Source organism: Lygodium microphyllum, chromosome 15 (assembly GCF_053477565.2).
Source record: "Lygodium microphyllum isolate KBCC chromosome 15, Lygodium_microphyllum_v1.1.10, whole genome shotgun sequence".
NCBI classification, from domain to species: domain Eukaryota; kingdom Viridiplantae; phylum Streptophyta; class Polypodiopsida; order Schizaeales; family Lygodiaceae; genus Lygodium; species Lygodium microphyllum.
This window is the reverse complement of record NC_141149.1, coordinates 151,368,925-151,392,261: the sequence shown is the minus strand read 5'-3', so window position 1 is coordinate 151,392,261 and position 23,337 is coordinate 151,368,925. Positions and strand designations below refer to the sequence as shown.

The window sequence follows — 23,337 nt, the reverse complement described above, 5'->3', positions numbered from 1 at the left end:
TATACATATTCTCTTTTCGAAATTCTCTATGTATTTAAATAGCGCTAAATCTTATTTACAAGATATCTAAAAACCATTAGTAAAACTGCTATACAATAAATATGTAAGAATCACATATGGAACTTCATAGTACACACTCCTTTACTTAGTGCACGTGTCAACCTAGTTTCCCAATAATTGCTAATATTAAATATTAATATTAATGCCAAGATCAACTAAATTGCCACGTGAGTGTCTAAGAGTCTGAAGGAGAACTCCTCCTTCAGCCAGGTGCACGTAAAACAGATGTCGAAAAAGTGTTACATAGAGCGAGCATGATGGGACTTAGCAGGTCTATGGCGGTCTGCCGTTCTGCTGCGCGCACAGCTTCTCGCTTTACCTCTGACGCCACGGCCTCTGGTTGTATCTTGCGTCGGCTATCCCCTCGTACTTGCTGGTAAAGACATCGAGCCCTTTCGTCCTTGACCCCATCGTTCTCTCACACGCGCGCGCGCACGCAAACAAAAAGATTGATTATACATTTTGCAGCAAGCGAGGAGCAGTGATGGCAATGGAGTCCTTACAACCGCTTCATGTCGCGCGGTCGGAGTCTTTCCTCGTCTCAAGACTGAGCTTTGGTTCTTCGGCTTCTATGTTCTGGATGCAAGGTCAGTTGCGAGCAAGGCTAGCATGAAAGGGTTAACTGTTCATGCCAATGAACCTTCTTTAATTCTTCCAATAAACATAGCTGGGAAATCCTGTCTCTTGTACAGTGAATTGCGGGTACGAAGGGATCAGCCGAATTAAACTCAATATGAAGGATACATGGAAAAAAAAGAGAATCATATTGTGTCATGTGTGCTAAGTTTCACATAGACGATTCGAGTGAGTTGGGATTCTTGGAGATTTGTTTGAGAACCCTGCAGTCAAATATCTAGAGTTCTATAAGCAACTATAAGACACCTGTTCTTATTAAAGAGAAGTGCGGCTCATACCCAATCGGGGATGACACAACATGAACAAATCCCTATGTTGTGCCATGCGTGTGGATGATTCAAGTGAGTTTGGATTCTTGGAGATTTGTTTGAGGTCCGTGGACTTTATTATCTAGAGTTCTATAAGCAACTGCAAAACACTTCCTCTTTACTAACAAAAAGTGCACCTCACTGATAAAATGAGAATTTCTCCAAAGTGAACCCATTTGAGGTGGACCATTATGGTCTTGGGAGTAAATGGTGGTTTTGTGCGTGTTGTTGAATATTGCACGAGAGTATAAACTTCTCTGACACCAATGAAATGTTCCCCTAGGATCCAACCCGTGTAGAAGACACACCACAAGCCATACCCACAATATAGAAACCATAAGGGAATGAACATTAGAGACTCATCTCCTAGCCATAGAGCCAAATGGGCTCAATTGTGAGTTTAGGGCCACCGGTGTACAGGCCACACTTGTGTGTGTAGACCTCGTGCCCAATTCACCAACCCACATCATCCTAGTATATGGAAGCAATGGCCACTGAGCCTAAGGTCCAAGATTAGTAATCACACAATGAATGTGCATAGATGGGCTTGGGTTAATAATAAGACTTGTCTGCCCTAACCCTAAGGTGCCCTTGGTGCGTTTGCACTAAGTCACTCATGACCCAAGGTTGTGACCAATGTTGAGGTGCCCTTTGGATGTCCAAGGATGTAACACCCATTGTATCATCATTAGATTTACTCGATCATTCTTTCATTCATTGAGCTTTTTAGTTTATTCATTGTTTAGTGTTTGTCATATAGTATGTTGTCTCCATTGCAAACCCTACTATTTCTTACACAGTGGGAGGATCATAAGTTATAATTGTATGGAAAGCATGTTCGATAGTCTATTAGGATACATTGGGATTTGCAGAGAGAACAAACAATGTATGAACTATGAGAATGTAGAGCGGAAAAAGATGAAGAACTTGGAGTGAGAAAAGAAGATGGAGACAAAAGAAACACACTGGAATTGAATGAACAAAATTGATTGTCACTAAAGAAACAATGTTATAATTTGTTAGCCCCTATATGCAGTACCAGGTGTGAGGGTGCCAAACACAAGACATGAAGAGATGACATTATGATGAGGAGGGTTGGATTGAATAATGTGGTAGACATAGTGGAGTGGGAGGCAACCATAAATGGAAATTGCATTTAATGTAGGTTGGATTGGTAGCCGCTTGGCTTGAAATGTTGCAAACTAGAGCTGCTTGCCCATGGAGAGACGTTCGCTTTGCCACATTGCATGAATGCATTTCCAAGTCGGGGATTACAATGAAACAATCAGCTCATCCATACATAAACAAGACATGCACCTAAAATATCTCAGAGATATAAGTTGGTAGACAAAGATTGTGTTAGAGTTTCTAATGTCCTTTTCCAACTCAACTGGGGGACTCACATGCAAGAGATGACCATACAAGACGTACATGTTTGCTAACACCCCTTTACAGATCTTAGATGTGCCAAAAGATGAATAGATTTTGGAAGACCAAAGGGCAATAAACAACATTTTTACAAATACTTAATTGAGCTTAACAATATCTTCAACAAGAAAATTCCACATACAATTGGAGCTTGAGTGCTCCTATACGACACATTCAAACTCTTTGATTTGAAAGCTTGGTGCCTCTTTCAGTGTTTCTTTAGATTATTGGTATATACTTAACATTGGTTACAAATGGATGTATTTCAATGATTTCTCGTGGCACAATTGATTTAGGGGTGCACAATGACCTTGTCACCTGTAATGTTGGTCTCCAACCAAGTGTAGAGTGTTCAAAAACATGGAGTACTTGAGCTTGTCAAACCCTAAAAATGACAGTCAACTTTTGAACCTAATTTTGTTGAGCATTTGCCTAGATAAAAATCTTGCATAGTTCCTATGCAATCCCACATTGTTCGCCTCATAAATAGAGAGATTTTACGTTATGAAACTATGAAAACATTGGTTTCTTTGCAACAAAGTTGCTCAGAGAGTGCACTAGGTGTGGAATCTCAGGGGAGAAGAGAGAAACTTGGCTTGAAGTGCTCTAATAGTGTGTTTTTTTTGATATTTAGTTTAAACAATAGCATACCTTGTTGTATATGGAGTTATAAGGTTGCCCAATGGAGTCTCCATGTCAAGAGGAGAAGTTTGGCTATTGTCCACACTCCCTTCATACTATTAGCTTTTATTTTATGGTTGAAACTTGCAATTTCTATAGCAAAAAAGATAAGAATGGTTATCTCCAAACTTGGGTCAAATGGGAGGAAAAAGGTCCCAAATAGCCAAGATAAGTTTTCTAAATGAGTAATAGGATGCTCCTTAATAAAAAATGACATAAGGACTAATTATTTACTTGGTTATTAATCATAAGTGAGCTTATTATTGGATCAAACTTAAGCTTAGGGTCTTCTTTATAACTTAAGTACCCTAAGTGAGTTGTTCACGGGCCAAAACTTTTTATGTAACTCAATTCTAGGGTGTAACCTTTCATTTAACGAAAGTTCCACATTGCACCTTGTTAATTTTACGTTGCTTTTTTATCACATAGTATGTAAACTTGTTCATTGCATGCCCGGTGTCAAATACTCACTCGTGGTGTCAATCGTTACCGGTGATGCAATGGTTACTATGCCAAGAGCTAGGGGTATTAGTCTAATGATATATCCCCCTGTCACAGGGACATGAAATTTTGAGATGCTTGAATCTTACTATTAATATTTGATTAAATTATTAATTAAATGTGCAAGGTTGTTTAGTACATGTGATACACATGGTAGTTATTTCATGATAACAGGCCAAGGACCTCGAGGATGCAGTGGATGCCAAAGGCAAAAGTTGTAATAATTTATGTCTAACAGGTACTAGGCATTAGTGGCCTAGTACCAGTGGTAGACATTAGAGACTAGGCATTAATTAATTAATTAATTAATGCCGGTCTAAGGGCTAATAACTGCTTAGGGATACTTGCAAGACAAATTAGTCTAGCTAATTTAATTATTGGCTGGTGAAATTAATTTTTTGAGCATTAGAATAATTATCAAATTAATTTTTAGAATTAATATTATGAAAATTAATTTAATAAGATGGATAATGTTAAAAAATGGGATTAAAAGATTGCCATTTGGCAAAACTTACCCATGTAAGTGGAAAAAACGTTTTTAGGAGTTGGTGGAAGTCTATTCCAACCATTGTGAGAGAAAAGAAGGCTGTTAGACAGCAAGGAGAGGCTGTTGATGTGATTCGTAGCCACCAGGGATCAGCCCTATAGCATGGGAGAGTAGTTTGGAGCCCGCTAGGAGCAGATGACAACAACTCAAGGTCCTTTTGGTATAGATGACAACATATAGGATGGGATAGTAGTATTCTGGTGGTCCTAAGCCGTAGGTGACAGCTTCCATGGCTGTTCGAGCAAGGCAACATCAGTTTTTCAATGTTTCTCATAATAAAACTCTGAATTTTTTCTCTCTACAATATTCTTTCTCATTCTCCAGCCTTCTCTCAAGTTATCTCAGCATTTTCCAGCAGTTTGAGCCATCAGAGGAAGAGATTTTAGTCAATCTCTAATGTAAACCCTAATTTATAGTAGAAATTAGGGTTTTGAAAGTTGCCTTGGGATGCGTGTTCATACTTAAGGGCCTAGGACTTGAATTCCAGTAGTTGAAATTGAGGAATTTTAGGGAGATTTAAGAGGCCAACCAACCAAAATATTAGATTTGGGGCTGAATTTGTTTTTTAAGGAGTGGGTGAAGGCCAATCCCCAAGTAAATCAAGGGGAAAATTGGTTTGGAGGCTTGTTGGTCAGTTTTGATAGCATGAGGTACTTGGATTAGTGGAAGAGATCAAAGGATCTCAGTTGTACTCCTTCCATTTGTAATATAAGATAAAGAAATACTGCAAGGGCACCGATTTTGGGGCAAAAGGGTGTCCAATGCCCAAGATTAAAGTGGTAAAGTGTGCATTTTCAGTTTATGTGAATTTTATGGTTGTTCTAATTAGTGCTAAATCAGGTTATTTACCACTCTATCCAAGGAGGAAGGCTCGTTTCATGCCCTCTTGAAATATCACAAGTGGCCTTGATTGCATGGAGTTAAGATTCAACATGGCATACCAAATAACCAATACATGTTTTCCAGTAGCCAAGCATATTGCCGTTATTGCATTTATTGTCAATGTGCAGTTGTCCATAAATGTTTCCAAGTAACCAAAAACATTGTTGTTACTCCATGTATTGCCAATGTATAATTATCCATACATGTTTCGAAGTAACCAAGCACATTGTTGTCACTCCATCTATTGGTAATGCACATTTTCCCAAGATGGTAGTTACGACACTAGTATACAGCCAATCACAACTATACAAATCCTCTGCTATTATGTCTCACTACACTAGTAAATAACCAAGCATAAGTGTAGAAACACAAGTGTCTAGTAGGGTGATTATAGAATTGCATGTGTGGAATTTGAAAGATCTCCAAACAGCCTATAGATACATGAGCATATGTGTACCAAGGGAGTAGAAGCACTACCCTCCTCTTGAGCATCATACAATATTCCAGATTTGCACTCTATTGAGCCTACTTGGAGCAAAGTCGGCGCCAACTGAAAGGAATCAAGGTAAAGCTATAACAAATTAGGTGATTCTACCAAATCATCCTTCATCCATTTTGCATTAAGTGGTGCATAGTTTTGAAACTTCACCAAATAGCAACATGGGACTTTACCCTTGACCTTCCTTTTCTTATGTGCCAATATTTGCTTAGGAACCAATATTTCATCAAGTTTCTCAACCTCTAGTTGCATCTTATCATTAATATCCTTAGGCACATCTCCACAGAAAGTCCTAAGAAGACACATGAAAAGTATTGTGAATCTTTTGATGATTAGGTAGCTTCAATGTATAAGCTATCTCATTGATCCTTTGCAACACTTGAAAAGGCATAATACCTCATGTTGAGTTTAGGAAAAAGATACTCTTTGCCCTTCACTTTCTAGCCAAAGTGTAATAAGACCTAATCATCCTTTGCAAATACCAAAGCGTTGTGGTGATGGTCAACTGTTTTCTTTTGCTTTGCTTGAGTCTTTTGGAAAGCTATCTTTACTTCAAAATAAGCTTCATTCATACTCTCGACATACTTGTTGGCCTCAAAGATCTTATTCTTAGTATTGAAAAATGGATGGACTTTCTTTCATCCTTCCACAATCTCTTGCTAGTGGAACTATGCGCTATGTTGTTATAAGTGTTGAGCTAAAAATGCATTAGCTTTACTTAAACAACCCCAAAACATGCTTAATTAATGAAGAAACCTTGTTTATTTAAAAGAAACACGATCCTAGAGAGTTTATGTGTCCCATAAGCACAAACCCACTTGCGAGGGCTTAAACTATATATAAATATGTATGCTGTCCTCCATTCATACCACAATCTCGTTTTTGCAGATTTCAGGTGTTTTAGCTTGCTGCCCACACCCCATTTGCGGAGGACATCTCAGCTGAAGTAGCTGAAGCTGTCCATTGCTGTCTACATCAGTTGGCGCCCGATTTCCAGCCCTCTTCACGCAGTTTGGAGTTGATTCCAGCCAGGTGACTGCTCCTGTTGCCATTTAACCTGCCACGTAATCACAGCCTTGAGCCAACTACTACAGGCTGTCACCAGGCTGTTTTGCCTACGTTTTTAGTCTTTCTCCTGCAGTTTGCGTTTTTAGTCTTTCTCTCTCCTACAGACTGTCCTGCTTGCGTTTTTAGTCATTCTCTCTCCTCATTGCTGTCTGCATCAGATTCAGCTTTTCACTGCTGCGTTTGTTGGTGTTCGACATCCGGAAGTTGCCTTGCTGCTATTCGAGATCCGTTTAGAGTACGACACACTCTCCAACTCATTAGCCCTGCCCTGATCCTTGAGATACAAGAATCTGAGGTACAATATTCATACACTGCATAGTGTGTTTGCTGCATGAGCATCGTATATTCAGTAGTCATATCACTTCATTCATTCACTGTGTTCATTGTCTCTGAGTTACCCTAACCCTAACTGTGTTCTTTTATTAGTTGGTGCTTTGTCGTATGGTTTCTGTTTATGTTTCTGTGTTAGGGCATTTCTCTACATGGTATCAGAGCCTGTTACTCTCTGAGAAACCTAGGCCTTTGATTTGAAGGCTCTACACAAGAAGCAAGAACAACAGTAGGTTCAAATGACTTCGAACACAACAACACCGATTCAGTTTTCAAAACCAACTATGTCGAGAACCGAGTGAGAGTGGGCCAATCAACTTGCTTCACAAAGTTCCGACATGGTGGAAGACACTTCTGATTACATGGAAGAAAAGCTAGGCAAGCTGACCTCTGAAGAATACAAATTGATTATAGCTTATAGACGAAAGAAGATCGAAGAGATCGATTGAAGGATTGCTCTTCAAGAAAAGCTTCTAAATGAAGGTATGCATGAATTTCTCTCTTTCAGATGTTGTGCGTAAATCTGATGATGTTGTAGGGCCGTCGAGACCTCCATCAGGGATAGGCCTCCCTCTTGGAGAATAAGACCTAGAGTATGTTCCTTTCTTTGATCCTCTTCCGTGCACTTCAGTGCAAGGTACTTTAGATTCGTCTTTTGTTCCTTTTTCTTTTACCTCTTTTGCTTTGCAGTATTCTGGTAGAAATTATGTGGAAGAAAGGGTCCATTCTGTTGACTACGGAAAAGGTCCTCTTGAGGACCAATTCTTGTATGTTAACACACGTCGTGGGAATTATAAGAAAAAGCCAGGTACCTCTTCTTCTAACCTTCCTTTTTTTTTGTCTACTTCACAAAATTAGAATGAATTTGGTGTTCCTTTTTCTTCATTGCATGGTGCATCATCATCTTCACATTTTCATTTCCAATCATTAAATGATACAAATGAATAAAATGCATCTGCACCTCATACACCACATTTTCAAAAACCCACCCATCCCACCACATTCTTCCGTTGCTCCTCCACTTCCAGTCACACCATTTACATTTGCATTTCAGACACCTCATATCGCACCGCACATCACACCGGGGGTTTATGGAAGCATAGGCACATCCTTTATAGGACCTCATCCTTCCCTCAGTCGGGTGGTGTTCCACCTACTTCACACACATTTTTGGGATCATTGTAGCCTGGGTATCCCTCCTAGTCTCTCTCGAGTGTGGATAAGTTGACTCTACATTTTGCCTCCATAAGTTTACCTAGTGGACCTTCTAGTCATACTGTTGTGCCCTAGCCTCACTTTGGACAGGGCTTCCGTGTCCCAGTGCCTTTACCTTCACCGGCACCTTATGGAAACATTCATGTTCCAGTGCCTCCGTCTCAATCGGCACTCATTGGACACTCATAGCCTACTTCTGTCTACCCACCTCTACCCCCTCCTCCTACCTATTAGACATATCCACCTCCACCATCTTATCCCCCACATTCATCTTACCCCACCTACCCAACACCTCATGGTGCTCAAAGTGGAGGAGTGCTCACAAAAGCAAGAGAGGAGATCCAGTGCCTCCAGATTGTGTCGTGACAACCACATCGTGATGTCCCACATCGCAATGCCCCATGTTATATCACCCCATGTCACATCGATGCCCCTTGGCGCGATGACCCCCATCACGGTGACCCCAACACAAGTCAATATCTGAATATGTGATGTGGCTTCCCAGCAACACAACCACCATCTGAAGGCAAAACACATCTTAGTATGCATTTAATGACAAGACTCGTTTTAACGGGTCAAACTTTACCACTTGGTCGAACTTGATGAGACATATCATTGACTCCCAGAACCTATGGGATCTTGTGCAAGGGTTGAAATCCCAACCCAATCCCGCACTTGTCCCATACGAGGTTGTCCGCTCATGGAAGGCTAGGAATGCCTTCGCTATTATCGAGCTGATGCAGGGCTTATTGCCTGAGTTTCATTCTTAGCTTCAGTATTTTGACTTAGTGTCTGAGTGATGGGCATACTTAACTGACCGCTATGCGGCTCGGGATAGGACCCGTCGTATCAATCTTGACCATGAACTCCAGCTTTTTAAAATCACTGATTAGGATGACTTGAAAGTCAAGTTGGCTGAGTATTGGTGTCTTCTCGCTGAATTCTCCACTACGGGGACTCCGAAGTCCTCTGAGGATCAGGTCACATTGTTCCTAAATAAAATCCCTAGGAAATACTTTAATTTTGTGGAAGGTATAGTTTCAAAGCCTACCATGTCTACATTTTATAAATTTGAGTGTCAGCTGTTGCGTTACACACGGTTGTCCGATCAGTTTCATATGAATTCTTCTTCAGAGGGGGCTCTTGTTGCTCATTCTCAGAAAGGGCAACAAGGGAAGGGAAAACAAAACCAAACCTCCACTCAAAATCAAAAGCAAAAGCAAAATCAATCCGGGGAATCACAAGAAACATTCCAATCTCTCAAACCTGGGTGGCAGAATGTACCTAAAAAGAATAGGTATTGTCAACATTGTCAAAAGGCTAGCCATTTTGACGAGGAGTGTCGATCAAAGGCAAGAGGAACAACACCAAAATCTAAGTCACAGACCCCCGCCCCTCAGTTGGGTAACCCTTAGCAAGGGAGGCAGGGTGATGGCAAGGGGCAGTTTAAAGGTCAGACTCATATTGCCACTGCTCTGCCATCTCAGTCGACAACGTTCTCAACTCTAGAGGGCTTGTCTGACTGGTCTGCAAAGGCTCACATCGTCTCCATAGAGCATCTGATGCGAGTCTCATCCACATCTGTGAGATACCTCTTGACAAGGTTACCACAGAGGCCCACTTGGCACAATCGAGTACTTCAGCTCCTGTTTGGATTGTGGATAGTAGAGCTACACATCATATGACTCCTATAGCGGACATTTTCCGTTCCCAAGCCGCTGTAGCCAGACGGGTCTGCGTAGGAAACAACTCCTTAGTCAAGATTCAAGCTCAAGGTTGCGTTAATTTTGCCACTAACAAGGGTCCGAGTCTGGCTGCACTGGACAATGTATATCATGTTCCTTAGCTTGGGGTGAACTTGTTATCTGTTCAGCAGCTTTGCCGGTTAGGGCGAGCAGTCTTCTTTACAGCGACCACAGTCGAGGTCCTTGACTCTCAGACTGGTTTAGTGATTGCTCGCGATGAGGCACAACCTAATGGCCTATACCACATGATACATTTTTTGATCGAGCCGACAGCTGAGGGCTACGTGTTCCATAGCTTCGAGGTCTTAGCCACTTCTCTGGAGCCTACGAACAATAAGCATCTTTGGCATTTTCACTTAGGGCATCTTGGTTATGACTCTCTTTATGAGTTGTCACACTGTGAGCTAGTTAAGGGCCTTCCACACTTGAAGCTAGCTTGAGATGTCTGAAAAGCATGCCAGCTCGGGAAGCAGCACCGCATCCCATTCCCTCATCAAACCTCACATCGTGTTGAGGCACCTCTTAGATTGATTCATATTGATCTTTGTGGGCCGACATCCATTGCCGCCTTGAATGGCGCGCTGTACTTCTTTTTGATAGTGGATGATCATTCCAGATACATGTGGGTGTATTTTCTCAAGCACAAGTCAGATGCTTTCATATATTTTTCTACTTGGGTGTTGCTGATTCATAACCAGACTGATCGTTGCCCGATTACGGCTCTTTCTCAGAAGACCCTGTATCAGGCATTTTTTGGCTCTCGGCCTATCGTTTTCCACTTCAGAGTCTTCGGGTGTCGTGCTTACACACACACACACACGCCTCATGACAAGATAGGCAAGCTCATTCCTCGAGCTGATCTCCTTATTTTTGTGGGATATTTCTCTGAAGCGAAAGCCTATCGTTTGTTTGATCCTCGGACAAATAAGGTGATCGTTAGGTGGATATCGTCTTTGATGAGAGGGATACCATGCAGTCCTCTGCATCGGATTTCGATCCGATTCCTTTCTCCACATCATCAGAGATCGTACCTACTGAGCTTGGTCTACTTCTCGCTCTTGACATTTCCACAGATTCTTCCGCTCCCAGGCCCCCTCCTCATGACCTGTTACCTCGCTGGTATCAGCAGACCATGCAGGATTCGGGGGTCCTACCACTAGATTCCACTCCGGAGTGACCTAGAAGATCTGCTTGGCTTGCTCCTGAGGCATCATTTGCGTCGTTGTTTACAGCTGATTATATAGCCCATTCTGAGCCGGATACATGGCAGGAGGCTCTTCAACACCCTTAATGGCGAGAGGCCATGGAGATGGAGCTAGAGAGTATTGACCGAAATGAGACTTGGACATTGGTGGATCGTCCGAGCCACAAGAAAGTCATTGGAACAAAGTGGATTTTTAGGACCAAGCTAAAAGCTGATGGGACTTTAGACAAATACAAGGGTCGCCTTGTCGTGCAAGGGTTTCGACAGAAGCATGGCATTGATTATGAAGAGACCTTCGCCCCTACTGCGCAATTGACTTCCTTTTGGTTGCTACTTGTGCTAGCTGCTCACCACGGTTGGCCGATACATCAGATGGATGTTAAGAGTGCCTTCTTGAACGGTTTCTTGGAGGAGGAAGTCTATGTGGAGCAGTCACTGGGCTTTCCTTTAGGAAACCCTAGGGATACGGTATTCCGCTTGCATAAAGCTCTTTATGGGCTGAAGCAAGCGCCGCGGTCTTAGTTTTATAAGATGGATGAGTTCTTGTAGACTCACAGATACCATTCTACCCCTTATGGCTCAAACTTATATGTTTGATCTAGTGCAGAGGGGTTTAGCTATATCCTACTATACGTTGATGACTTACTCATCACAGGCTCAGATTTTGCTGCCATAGCGGAAATCAAGGCTAAGCTTAAAGCTACATTTGAGATGACAAACCTTAGCTTAAAGCTACATTTGAGATGACAGACCTTAGTTTGTTCTTCTATTTCTTGGGGATGGAGGTAGTTCGTTTTGGGGATTGTATTTTTGTGTCATAGCAGAAGTACACACTTCAGCTTGTGGAACAGGATCAGCCACGGCCGGTGGCCATGCCTCTAGATCCTACTGTTCACTTGTCGAAGGATACCCTAGGACAATTCTTCGATGAACATACCTATCGTTCTGTTGTAGAAAAACCCTTTGGTTAATTCACATTAGGCCAGATTTAGCTTACTTAGTTAGCATACCTAGTCCGTATTTCACAGCACCTAAGATGTCACATTGGATTGCATGTCTTCGTGTGTTACGTTATTTGTGGTGTACTTATTCTTATGGCTTGACATATGGTTCTGGTTTATGCTTGTAGGGGTACAGTGATTCTGATTGGGTAAGAGATCCTGACACCCGGCGTTCCTATGGGGCTACCTCTTTACCTTGGGCACGACTCCCATTTCTTGGTTCAGCTGTAAGCAAGAGACGGTGGTGGCTTCCACGGCCGAGGTTGAGTACCGCGCTCTCTTCGATGGCACCACCGAGGCCATCTATCTGACGAGTTTACTGGTAGCGCTTCACTTTCCATGTGACTCTTCCACAGTTGTCTACTACAACAACCAGAGTGCCATTGCCCTTGCGGCAATCCGATCATCATACCACGGACATGGCATGTGGGAGTCCACTTTCACTTTTCCAGAGAGCTGGGTGAGCTAGGTACTATTCGCCTAGAGTTTATGCCATCATTAGATAATTTTGCAGATATCTTGACCAAAGTGGTCAACTGGCTGGTTCTTTAGTACCCTGCTACCCAGGATCGGCTTGGGTACACCCTCCCCTACTTCAGCTTGACAAGGAGAGGGTGCTTCCCTCTTGCTTTCCCTTATAGTTTGAGAGGGGGCGGTTTCTACTCTTGACAATGACAGTGATGATGCTTACAAATTTTTTTAGACATTACATTCATTTATTCTTTTGTATTGTAATATGGACATTTGTAACTTCATCCGCACTGTTAGGATGACATGATTGTAAAAGGGCACTTGGACAAGTGAACAATTTCCCTACGAGGGCACTGTCCAAGTGGCACCGTTGTATAGCATATTGCATGAGCATGATATCTTGCATCTCCCTTTGCATTACGCCATGCATTGGCATTCTATTCATGTAAACATGCATCTGTACGCATTTATCCCTTTTCGGTCGTTTTTGGAGTGGTCGACTCTAGGATCCACCATATTCGTGGCATTGCACATGGTAGTCTTTCCCAGCTTGCTTGCTTACTTTGCTTGTCTTGCTTGCTTGACATATTTGCTATATACACACCTTAGCCATTTTCTTCGTCACCGCCACCCAGTAATGGTAGGGATAGTATGCTTGTTTTGTGAAGGTCTTGGGTCTATCTTATCACTCTCCTGTTTGAGACACGGATACTCAATAGGACAAAACGTGATTTGAAACCCTCACTTAATGCTTAATCTATTAAATCTAAAAAGCCCTATATTAAAAAAACAAAAAAAAAAGTCCATAGTTGATTCCATTCTCCTTTGTAGGGCTTAGTAGGGCACTAGGTAGTCGACGTGCACCCTTTGTCCGATGCCCTGTCCTCTCTAGGGTGATCACTTGGGCTCCCTTGGTAAGATAACCATTGCCTTTGTAGTCTTAGTAGGCCACTTGGTAGCTGACGCGCACCCTTTGTCCGATGCTCTGGTTGCTTTGGGGTGGGATGCCTTGGGGTAAAAGATAAACCAAGAAAGGGCTTGGTTGGCCTCTATTCTCGTGGCACCGTTGTTGGGCCTGAGAGGGGGTGTTGAGCTAAAAATGCATTAGCTTTACTTAAACAGTCCCAAAACATGCTTAATTAATGAAGAAACCTTGTTTATTTAAAAGAAACGCGATCCTAGAGAGTTTTTGTGTCCCATAAGCACAAACCCACTTGGGAGGGCCCAAACTTTCTATAAATATGTATGCTGCCCTCCATTCATACCACAATCTTGTTTTTGCAGATTTCAGGTGTTTCAGCTTGCTGCCCACACCTTGTTCGCGGAGGATATCTCATCTGAAGCTGTCCATTGCTGTCTAGAACAGTTGGCGCCTGATTTCCAACCCTCTTCAATCTTGTTTATTTAAAAGAAACGCGATTCTAGAGAATTTCTGTGTCCCATAAGCACAAACCCACTTGCGAGGGCGCAAACTTTTTATAAATACGTATGTTGGCCTCCATTCATACCACAATCTCGTTTTTGCAGATTTCAGGTGTTTTAGCTTGCTGCCCACACCCCGTTCGCGGAGGACATCTCAGCTGAAGCTGTCAATTGCTGTCTACATCAGTTGGCGCTTGATTTCCAGCCCTCTTCATGCAGTTTGGAGCTGATTCCAGCCAAACGACGACTGTTCCTGCGTAGACCTGCTGCCGTACAGCCTACCACATCATCACAGCCCTGAGCCAACTGCTACAGGCTGTTGCTAGGCTGTTCTGCTTGTGTTTTTAGTCTTTCTCTCTTCTGCAGGCTGTCCTGCTTGCGTTTTTAGTCTCTCTCTCATGTGTTGCCTGCATTTTTAGTATTTTTCTCTCCTCACTGCTGTCTGCATCAGATCCAGCTTCTCATTGATGCATTTGCTGGTGTTCGACATCCGGAGGTTGCCTTGCTGCGATTCGGGATCCGTTTAGAGTACGACACACTCTCCAGCTCACTACCCCTGCCCTAATCCTTGAGATTGTCACAACTCTATAGAAACAGAATTTGTATCCTTTTTCATTAATTTGTCTATATAATGATTTATTAAATTTATTTCCTTTGCACTAATTAGATATAAAGAAAAGTGCATTGGAGCTGGCCACTGATGAGTGGTCACAGGTTATGGTGGACCCACGCGGTGGGTTAGAGAAAAGATAGTTCACACTTCCACCTATATGGCCCGATTGGGCGCCTGTGACCAGAACTCACGCATATCAGGGTTAGACTCGCACATAGAAAGGATTGATGCCTTTAAGTGTGGGCTAGATCCACCAGAATAGACAGTTACAATCAACAAGATGGCATGATCATGAAATGCTTGTATAATGTGTATGTGTGGGCTGAAAGCTTGAAATGCACATTTCTTTGCATAGGAAAGTCACATGAAGATTCTGATACCGTTTTTGCGATGTATACGGAAAAAGCTTTCATATGACACCCATATTGGGGGGGGGGGGGTCTCTAAATTTTAGGAGGTCCCTAAATTTTAGGAGCCTCGAATTAGCCTAAAAATGCTAGTCTTAAAAAATAGGGATGTCATTCTAAAAATAGTAAGTTCTGTACTCTGACTGTGCTTACTAAATTTGGTTGTTTCTATTCTTGATAGTATTCAGCCCAAAAAGGAAGGCCATAGAGAAGAGACAAGTGTCAAGACACTTGTCACACAAGTTTCCAAGTATCCCACCATTGTCACATCTCATGACATGTGGCTGGACACTTGTCTTGTGCTACTCCACTTTCCCCTTTTGTACTAGCTCTTCCCTCTCCTATAAATAAGAGCTCGTTTTTCTTCATTCAGCATCATTTTTCTTTGCTGTAAACTCATGTACAGCACCCACAGATAGCCAGAAACTGGCCCCATCCATCCCCATCATCATCCCCCACTTCTCCATTATCAAATTCCTCCATATTCCCTCTTCTATCATTGCTGTTTTACAGGACAGCAAGCCTGTAAATTCATTACAGCACCTCCTTCTCAAGTCAATCATGGCGGTCCTTTGTTCGCATGATACAAAGCCAATTTCTTCCTGTTCATTTCAAAAGAGATGTAAAAATGGAATGGGATCGGCTTTGGCAAAGGAAAAATGAGTCACTTGGTGACTATACCAAGAGATTTTGGGAGCTACTTTTGAAGGTCCAACATTTCAAGAAGATCAGCAGTTCGGAAAAGCTTAGGAAGTTTCAAGGAGATTTGCATTTTAAACTTCGTACTGCTCTTAATCATTATCATTGTTCTAGTCTCAGGGAACTCGTTGACCATGCTGAGACATGGGAAATGGAGCACAATGGCAACAAATCATTCCAAAAGAATGATAAGAAGAGAGTAGCTGATGATGAGGAGTATTCAGCCCCAAATGAAGGACAAAAACAACGGCAAAAGCAGCCATCAAATCAAAAGAAGATGAAGCCCTATGCACCTCCTAATGCTTCTCAATTTCGCTCCAATCTATACCCACAAGTAAAGCAACTTTCCGAAGAAGAAAAGCAATGCTTCATGAAAGAAGGGAAGTGCTTTAAATGTGGACAAACAGGCCACATAGCGAAGCAATGTCCAAACAAGGGACAAAGCAAGGTTTCTGACAACAAGCCTAAGTCGCCAGTGAAAATCAATGCTATCAGTGATGTAGTTGCAAACACAACTCACACTCCAGAGACGCGCAAATTATTAAAAGCTTGGGGATAGTTGCAAGGTAAGCAAGCACTATTCTTGATAGATCTTGGGGCGAATGAAAATATCATTTCCTTGCAATTAGCTAAGGAGCTTGGATTAAAGAATGAAGAGATGGACACTCCGGCAGAAGTTCGCCAAGCTTTAAATGCTGATGAAGGTGACACAGTGAAGACTGTGACACCCTACATTGGCAAGCTCAAGTTTCAAATTCAAGGCTACAGTGACGAAGATACCTTCTGTATCGGAGACCTTGATGGTTGCGATGTGATTCTTGGCATGCCCTGGAATCATAGAGTAGATTCAACCATCTTCTCTCGAAAAAGAAGGTAGAACTCACCAACAAAGGCAAGAAGTACGAGATCCAAGCTGGAGTTTCTGGAGACACCATACCTATGGTAAGCCATATGCAAGTCTCTAGAGCAATTAAGGATTGTGTTCAATGTTGTTTGCTTTATGTCACTGATGTAAAAGATAATATGAATGCTGAAAACCAAGAGCGACTTCAGCTCTTGGAAAAGTATAAAGATTGTTTTTTGGAAGATCTTCCTTATCAACTTCCCCCAAAAAGACCAGAAGACCATCATATTGATATTATCTCGGGCAGTTCTCCTCCTAATATAGCACCATACTGTGTGAGCCGTCCTCAACAAGAAGAATCAGAAAGCAAGTCAAAGACCTACTCAACCGTGGGCTAATTAGGCCAAGTAGCTCACCATTTTGTTCATCGGTTCTTCTTGTTCAAAAGAAAGATGGCACATTCAGGATGTGCATTGATTATCGAGCCCTCAACAAAATCACTGTGAAGAATCGGTTTTCTATTCCCAGAATTGACGACATTTTGGATCGTCTAGGAGGCTCAAAGGTTTTCAGCCGCATTGATCTAAAGAGTGGTTATCATCAAATTAGGATAATACCACAAGCTGTATACAAAACTGCTTTCCGCACTTCATACGGTTTTTATGAATTCTTGGTGGTTCCTTTCGGATTAACCAATGCACCAGCCACCTTTAATCGAATGATGGAGCGCATCTTTAGAGAGCATCAACAATATGTCGGTACTTTCTTTGATGATATTCTTGTCTTTAGTAAGAATGAAGATGAGCATCATCAACACTTGGAAATTGTTCTACAATTACTTCAACAAAATCAACTCTTGGTAAATGGTAAAAAGAGTGAATTTTTCATGCATAAAATAAATTACCTTGGGCATGTCATCTCTTCTGAAGGGATTCAGATGGATCCTGAAAAGATCAGGATAATCCAAGAATGGCCTCATCTTCATGATGTACATGAGGTGCGATCGTTTCTTGGCTTATGCTCTTATTACCGCCGCTTCATCAAGCATTTTGCACATATGGCTTCTCCACTTCATGACCTTACAAAGAAGAAGATCTCTTTCCAATGGAAGGAAAAAGAGAAGGCAGCCTTCACAAGGCTGAAAACAGCTCTTACTTCTGGACCTGTTCTTATCATTCCATATCTGGTAAAATCATTTATGGTGGAAGCAGATGCTTGCGGTGATTGTATTGGTGCAGTGCTAAATTAAGAAGGCCATGCCATAGCCTTTGAAAGCCGCCGTCTAAATGATGTGGAGAAAAGGTACGACATTTATGAAAAGGAGCTCTTAGCAGTGGTTCATGCTTTAAAGATATGGAAACATTATCTTTTAGGCAATGAATTCCTTATTAAAACTGATCATCAAAGCTTGAAGTATTTCAAGACTCAAAAGCATTTGTAGGAGAAACATGCAAGATGGGAAAATTTCTTGTCTATGTTTCATTTTCAAATTATGTACACTCCAGGGAAACAAAATGTAGTTGCTGATGCACTTTCTAGAGTGCCTCGCATTGCAACTATTATAGTGGCTCATCATGAAGATTTTCAAACGATGAAGAATACTTATGATGAAGATACTGATTTTGCAGCAATTTGGTCAAATTTACAGCAAGGAGGTTCTCATCCAGATTATTCCATCAAAGACGGTTACCTTCTCATGAACAATCGCCTTTGTGTCACTCTTCGTGTTCGACAAAAGGTGCTTAAAGAAAGTCATGAACCCCCTTATGCAGGGTATAGAGGGAGGGCAGCTACTCTAAGTGCAATTGAGCGCTACTTTTATTGGCCAACATTACGAAGAGATACAGGCTTGTCTGGTATGCCAAAAATCCAAGTATGATAGGCAGAAGATTCCAGGATTGTTGCAACCTCTTCCAGTGCCCAAAGATCCATGGGAATCTATCACAATGGATTTCATCTTAGGTATTCTAAGAACATCTCAAGGTCATGATATGATGTGGGTCATAATTGATAGATTCAGCAAATAATCACATTTTATTCCATGTCATAAAACATTGAAATCCGCACAAGCTGCAAGACTTTTCATTCAACATATCTTCAAATTACATGGTATGCCTTCTGAGATCATTTTAGATAGAGACTCCAAATTCACAAGTAACTTTTGGCGTGCTTTATTTGAGAATTTGGGAACCACTTTAAAGTTCTCCTCAGCTTTTCATCCTCAAACTGACGGCCAAATAGAGGTGATGAATCTCACTCTTTTGGATATGTTGAAAGCTTGTGTTAGTGAACATAAGTCACAATGGGAGAAATATCTTCCATTATTGGAGTTTGCTTACAACAATACAGTGCACTCATCCACAGGGAAAGCTCCAAATGAAATAGTACAGGGTAAAGTGATTCCTTCTCCAATTATTCGCACTAAAGATAAGATTTTTGATGCTGATGAGTTTGCTTCAGATTTAAAAACAGCAATGGATCAAGTTCGAGCCACTATCAAAGTTGCCCAAGAGCGACAAAAGAAGCAAGTAGATAAACGAAGAAGATTTTTGGCTTTTGAAAAAGGTCAATATGTCTTGCTAAAGTTTGATAAAAGCAGGCTCAAATAAGGTTCCGATCAAAATTCATCTTTTCCAAAGCTCTCCAGTAGATACTTTGGACCCTTCAAAGTGATTGAGAAAATAAATGAAGTTTCTTATCGACTTGAGCTTCCTGCTCATTGGAAAATACACAATGCTTTTCATGTAAGTTTGCTAAAACCTTACATAGGACCAGAACCAAAGGAACCCATTACTGAAGATCCCCCAGAAGTTGAAGAAACAGAGCAACTCTTGGAACCTGAACAGATTTTGTTTCACAAGGATCAAACCACGAGAAGTGGCCTTGTGACACGAAAATTCTTACTAAAATTCAAGAATCTACCCACAACAGATGCACAGTGGGTAGATGAAAAATTCATGAAGGATTACCTAAACATTCTTCAGCCATATCAAGAAGCTTTTCAGCTGAGGACAGCTGAATAAAAGCCAGAGGGCTGTCACAACTCTATAGAAACAGAATTTGTATCCTTTTTCATTAATTTGTCTATATAATGATTTATTAAATTTATTTCCTTTGCACTAATTAGATATAAAGAAAAGTGTATTGGAGCTGGCCACTGATGAGTGGTCACAGGTTATGGTGGACCAACGTGGTGGGTTAGAGAAAAGATAGTTCACACTTCCACCTATATGGCCCGATTGGGTGCTTGTGACCAGAACTCACGCATATCAGGGTTAGACTCGCACATAGAAAGGATTGATGCCTTGAAGTGTGGGCTAAATCCACCAGAACATAGAGTTACAATCAACAAGATGGCATGATCATGAAATGCTTGTATAATGTGCATGTGTGGGCTGAAAGCTTGAAATGCACATTTCTTTGCATAGGAAAGTCACATGAAGATTCTGATACCGTTTTTGCGATGTACACGGAAAAAGCTTTCATATGACACCCATATTGGGGGGTCCCTAAATTTTAGGAGGTCCCTAAATTTTAGGAGTCTCGAATTAGCCTAAAAATGCTAGTCCTAAAAAATAGGGATGCCATTCTAAAAATAGTAAGTTCTGTACTCTGACTGTGCTTACTAAATTTGGTTGTTTCTATTCTTGACAGTATACAGCCCAAAAAGGAAGGTCATAGAGAAGAGACAAGTGCCAAGACACTTGTCACACAAGTTTCCAAGTGTCCCACCACTTGTCACATCTCATAATATGTGGCTGGACACTTGTCTTGTGCTACTCCACTTTCCCTTTTATACTAGCTCTTCCCTCTCCTATAAATAAGAGCTCGTTTTTCTTTATTCAGCATCATTTTTCTTTGCTGTAAACTCATGTACAGCACCCACAGATAGCCAGAAACTGGCCCCATCCATCCCCATCATCATCCCCCACTTTTCCATTATCAAATTCCTCCATGTTCCCTCTTCTATCATTGCTGTTTTACAGGACAGCAAGCCTGTAAATTCATTACAGCACCTCCTTCTTAAGCTCTTTCTTCCATTTTAGCAACAAGAAGTAAGCCCTATCCATGTACTGCTGTTCAACGATGGAGAAAGGCTGATTTCCCCTCTTTCTTCTCTCATACTGTAAATAAATGAGTTCTTATCATTGCATAATAGATAATGCATGTGTGTTTGTACATCTTTGCATGATCTTGTGAGAGTGAGAATTACTTCTCCTCACTCTCAGGTTGATTGTAACTGAGCTCTTCCCTAAGGGACTTGGGTTGAGCAGAAATACATTCCTTCGGGGGGGGGGGTTGCCCATCTTCAACCCTCAATCTTGTCTCCATTACTTTACATTTTCATGGCTGTAATTTTGTGAGTAATTTTCATTTTCAGCTTTAAGTGTTCATTCTCTTTTATAGTAAATCTCGAAAACAAGCGAATATCATAATTGTTAAGCATACTACGTTGTTCGGGGCGTTTACAGAGATACAGGAGTTCGAGGTACAGTATTCATTCACTACATAGTGTGCTTGCTGCATGAGCATTATATATTCAGTAGTCATATTACTTCATTCATTCACTGTGTTCATTGTCTCTGAGTTACCCTAACCCTAACTGTGTTCTTTAATCAGTTTGTGCTTTGTCGTACGGTTTCTGTGTTAGGGCATTTCTTTACAATAAGCATATACCACAAGAGGCAAAAACTATTCCATTGGTCTTATACTTGGACACATAACATTTCAAAAGATCTAAGATAATAACGTCTACCTCTTCAGATTGTCTATTTGTTTGTCGATGAAAAGAAGAAAAGAATTTGAGGGCCGTACCCTCGTTCTAAAAAACGTCTCTCTAAAAGAGACTTGTCATGTGAGGATCCTTGTCGCTCACAATAGACTGTGGCATTCCCATGATATTTAAAGATGTTCTACATGAACAATCTTGCCATGTGATCTGCAGTTATCTTTTTCGTGAGTGGAATGAAATAAGCGTGTTTGCTAAACTTGTAAATACTAGTTTGTATGCCATCATTCTTTGTAGGTGGTTGAGGAAGATAAAGGATAAAATCCATGGCTGCAATAAAAGAAAATCTTGACTACTACTACTGTAGCATCAAGGCCATGATGCCTTGCATATGGAGATGCATGGCTTTCAATGATAGCCTTGGCTTTTAATTGCTTTGTAACACGTAATTGACTATGCATCATAAGTAAGCTCTCTCTAAGAGTATTGAAACCAACCTTCCTCCTTGGATAGGGTGGTAATGACCTGGTTTAACACTTAATTACTGCAATAAACAAATTCACAAAACTAAAATGCACACTGTACCATACAATCTTAGACATGGGATACCCTATTGGCCACAAAAGTGGTGTCCCTTGTGGTATTTCTTTTACTTATATTGCAATTGGAAGGAGTACAACTGAGATTCTTCAATCTCCTCCATTGATCCAAATGGCCTTTGCTGTCACAAATGATCAGCAACAATTCTGAGCAATTTGCCCCTTGATCTTCACCCACGACTTGTTAAATCTTAACCCTTGATCGGCCAATGTTGCCCCAAATCAATTGGGATGGGTTGGCATCTGAAATTTTTGGCAGTTCCTTGAATTCAAACTGCTGATTTCACTCTTCAATGCCTCTAATTGTTGGCATAGGACCCAATGTGGCTGCTAAACCCTAATTTCTGTTGTAAATTAGGGTCTATAGTAGAAATCCCTTTGCTGCCCACCAAATTTGACTGAGATTTGCTTCAAATGGCTGAAATTTGCTGATATTATCAGAGAATAGGCTAGAGAAGGTGAGAGAATGCTGTGGAGAGAGAAATTTCCAAATTTCTAGATGGGAAACTCTTCAAATTTCCTGTTGCCTTGTCAAGGATTGCCTAGGAAGCTGTTGCCTATTGCCAAGGAGCCAGAATCTGCTGTCGCGAGTCTTTGGGAAGGTCAAATGTGCTGTCGCTCGCCTCTTGGAGAACATTTTCTGCATCGCTAGCCTCAAAAGGCTCTCCCTGATCAATAGCCTAGTCCCTCTCTCTCCCTCATCCAGAATGCACTGAAGCAGCCTCCACCAGCCCCCAACAACCTTCTCTCCCATATCTTCTTGAACCCCAAGGGGAGTTTGAAAACTGGGAGCACAATTGATTGAGATTGCGAAAAATGAGGCCAATAAATAGGCCAGCAAAAATAGCAAGAAATAATAGGTCAGCTGCATTTAAATGCAGCTGACTCGTCAGCAAAACTGGCCGACCAGCTGTCCAACCTACCACGTTAGTAGCCACGTGTCACCTGCCTGTTGTATCTATTGCTCTTGCTACTCTTGCCTATCTAGGGAATGTCCAACCTAACACCCCCTCTTAGATCTTGGACACAACAGAAGACTAAGGGATCTTGAGTGCAATCAAAGCAAAGCTTGAGGAAGCGCCTTGGTAAACAAGTCGGCAAGATTGTTCTTTGTCTTGCAATAGACCAAGGAAATAGTCGTATCCAGAATCTTCTCTCGAATGAAATGGTACTAGATCTCAATATGCTTTGTCCAAGCATGAAACACAAGGTTCCTGGCCAAGGCAATGCAACTCTCATTGTCACACTGTAGAACAGTAGGACCTCTCTGTAGGCAGCCAATAGGGCAACCGTGGGTTGCTTCTTGTTGCTCCATGAAACAGCACCAGCACCCAAGGTAAAGTAATAACTTGTCGTGGACCTTAGATTATCTACATTGCTAGCCCAATTTGAATCACTCCATCCTACAGGGACCAAGTCCCTAGCACTGAAACCTGCTGGATAATAGA

At 41.5% G+C, this 23,337-nt stretch overlaps 1 long non-coding RNA gene across 6 annotated transcripts in view; it reads left to right on the top strand.

The window, feature by feature from the left end:
* Window positions 1–241: 241 nt before the first annotated feature.
* Window positions 242–23,337, top strand: part of LOC148025227 (uncharacterized) — a 38,239-nt gene continuing 15,143 nt past the window's right edge. For 3 of the 6 annotated variants that reach the window (XR_015693272.1, XR_015693269.1, XR_015693273.1), the window contains exons 1-2: window positions 242–436; window positions 529–647. This is a non-coding gene — a long non-coding RNA (uncharacterized LOC148025227). Of the gene's footprint in view, window positions 437–528; window positions 648–752; window positions 1,069–23,337 lie in introns of those variants that run through there. The other 3 variants (XR_015693270.1, XR_015693274.1, XR_015693271.1) reach the window with 3 other exon arrangements.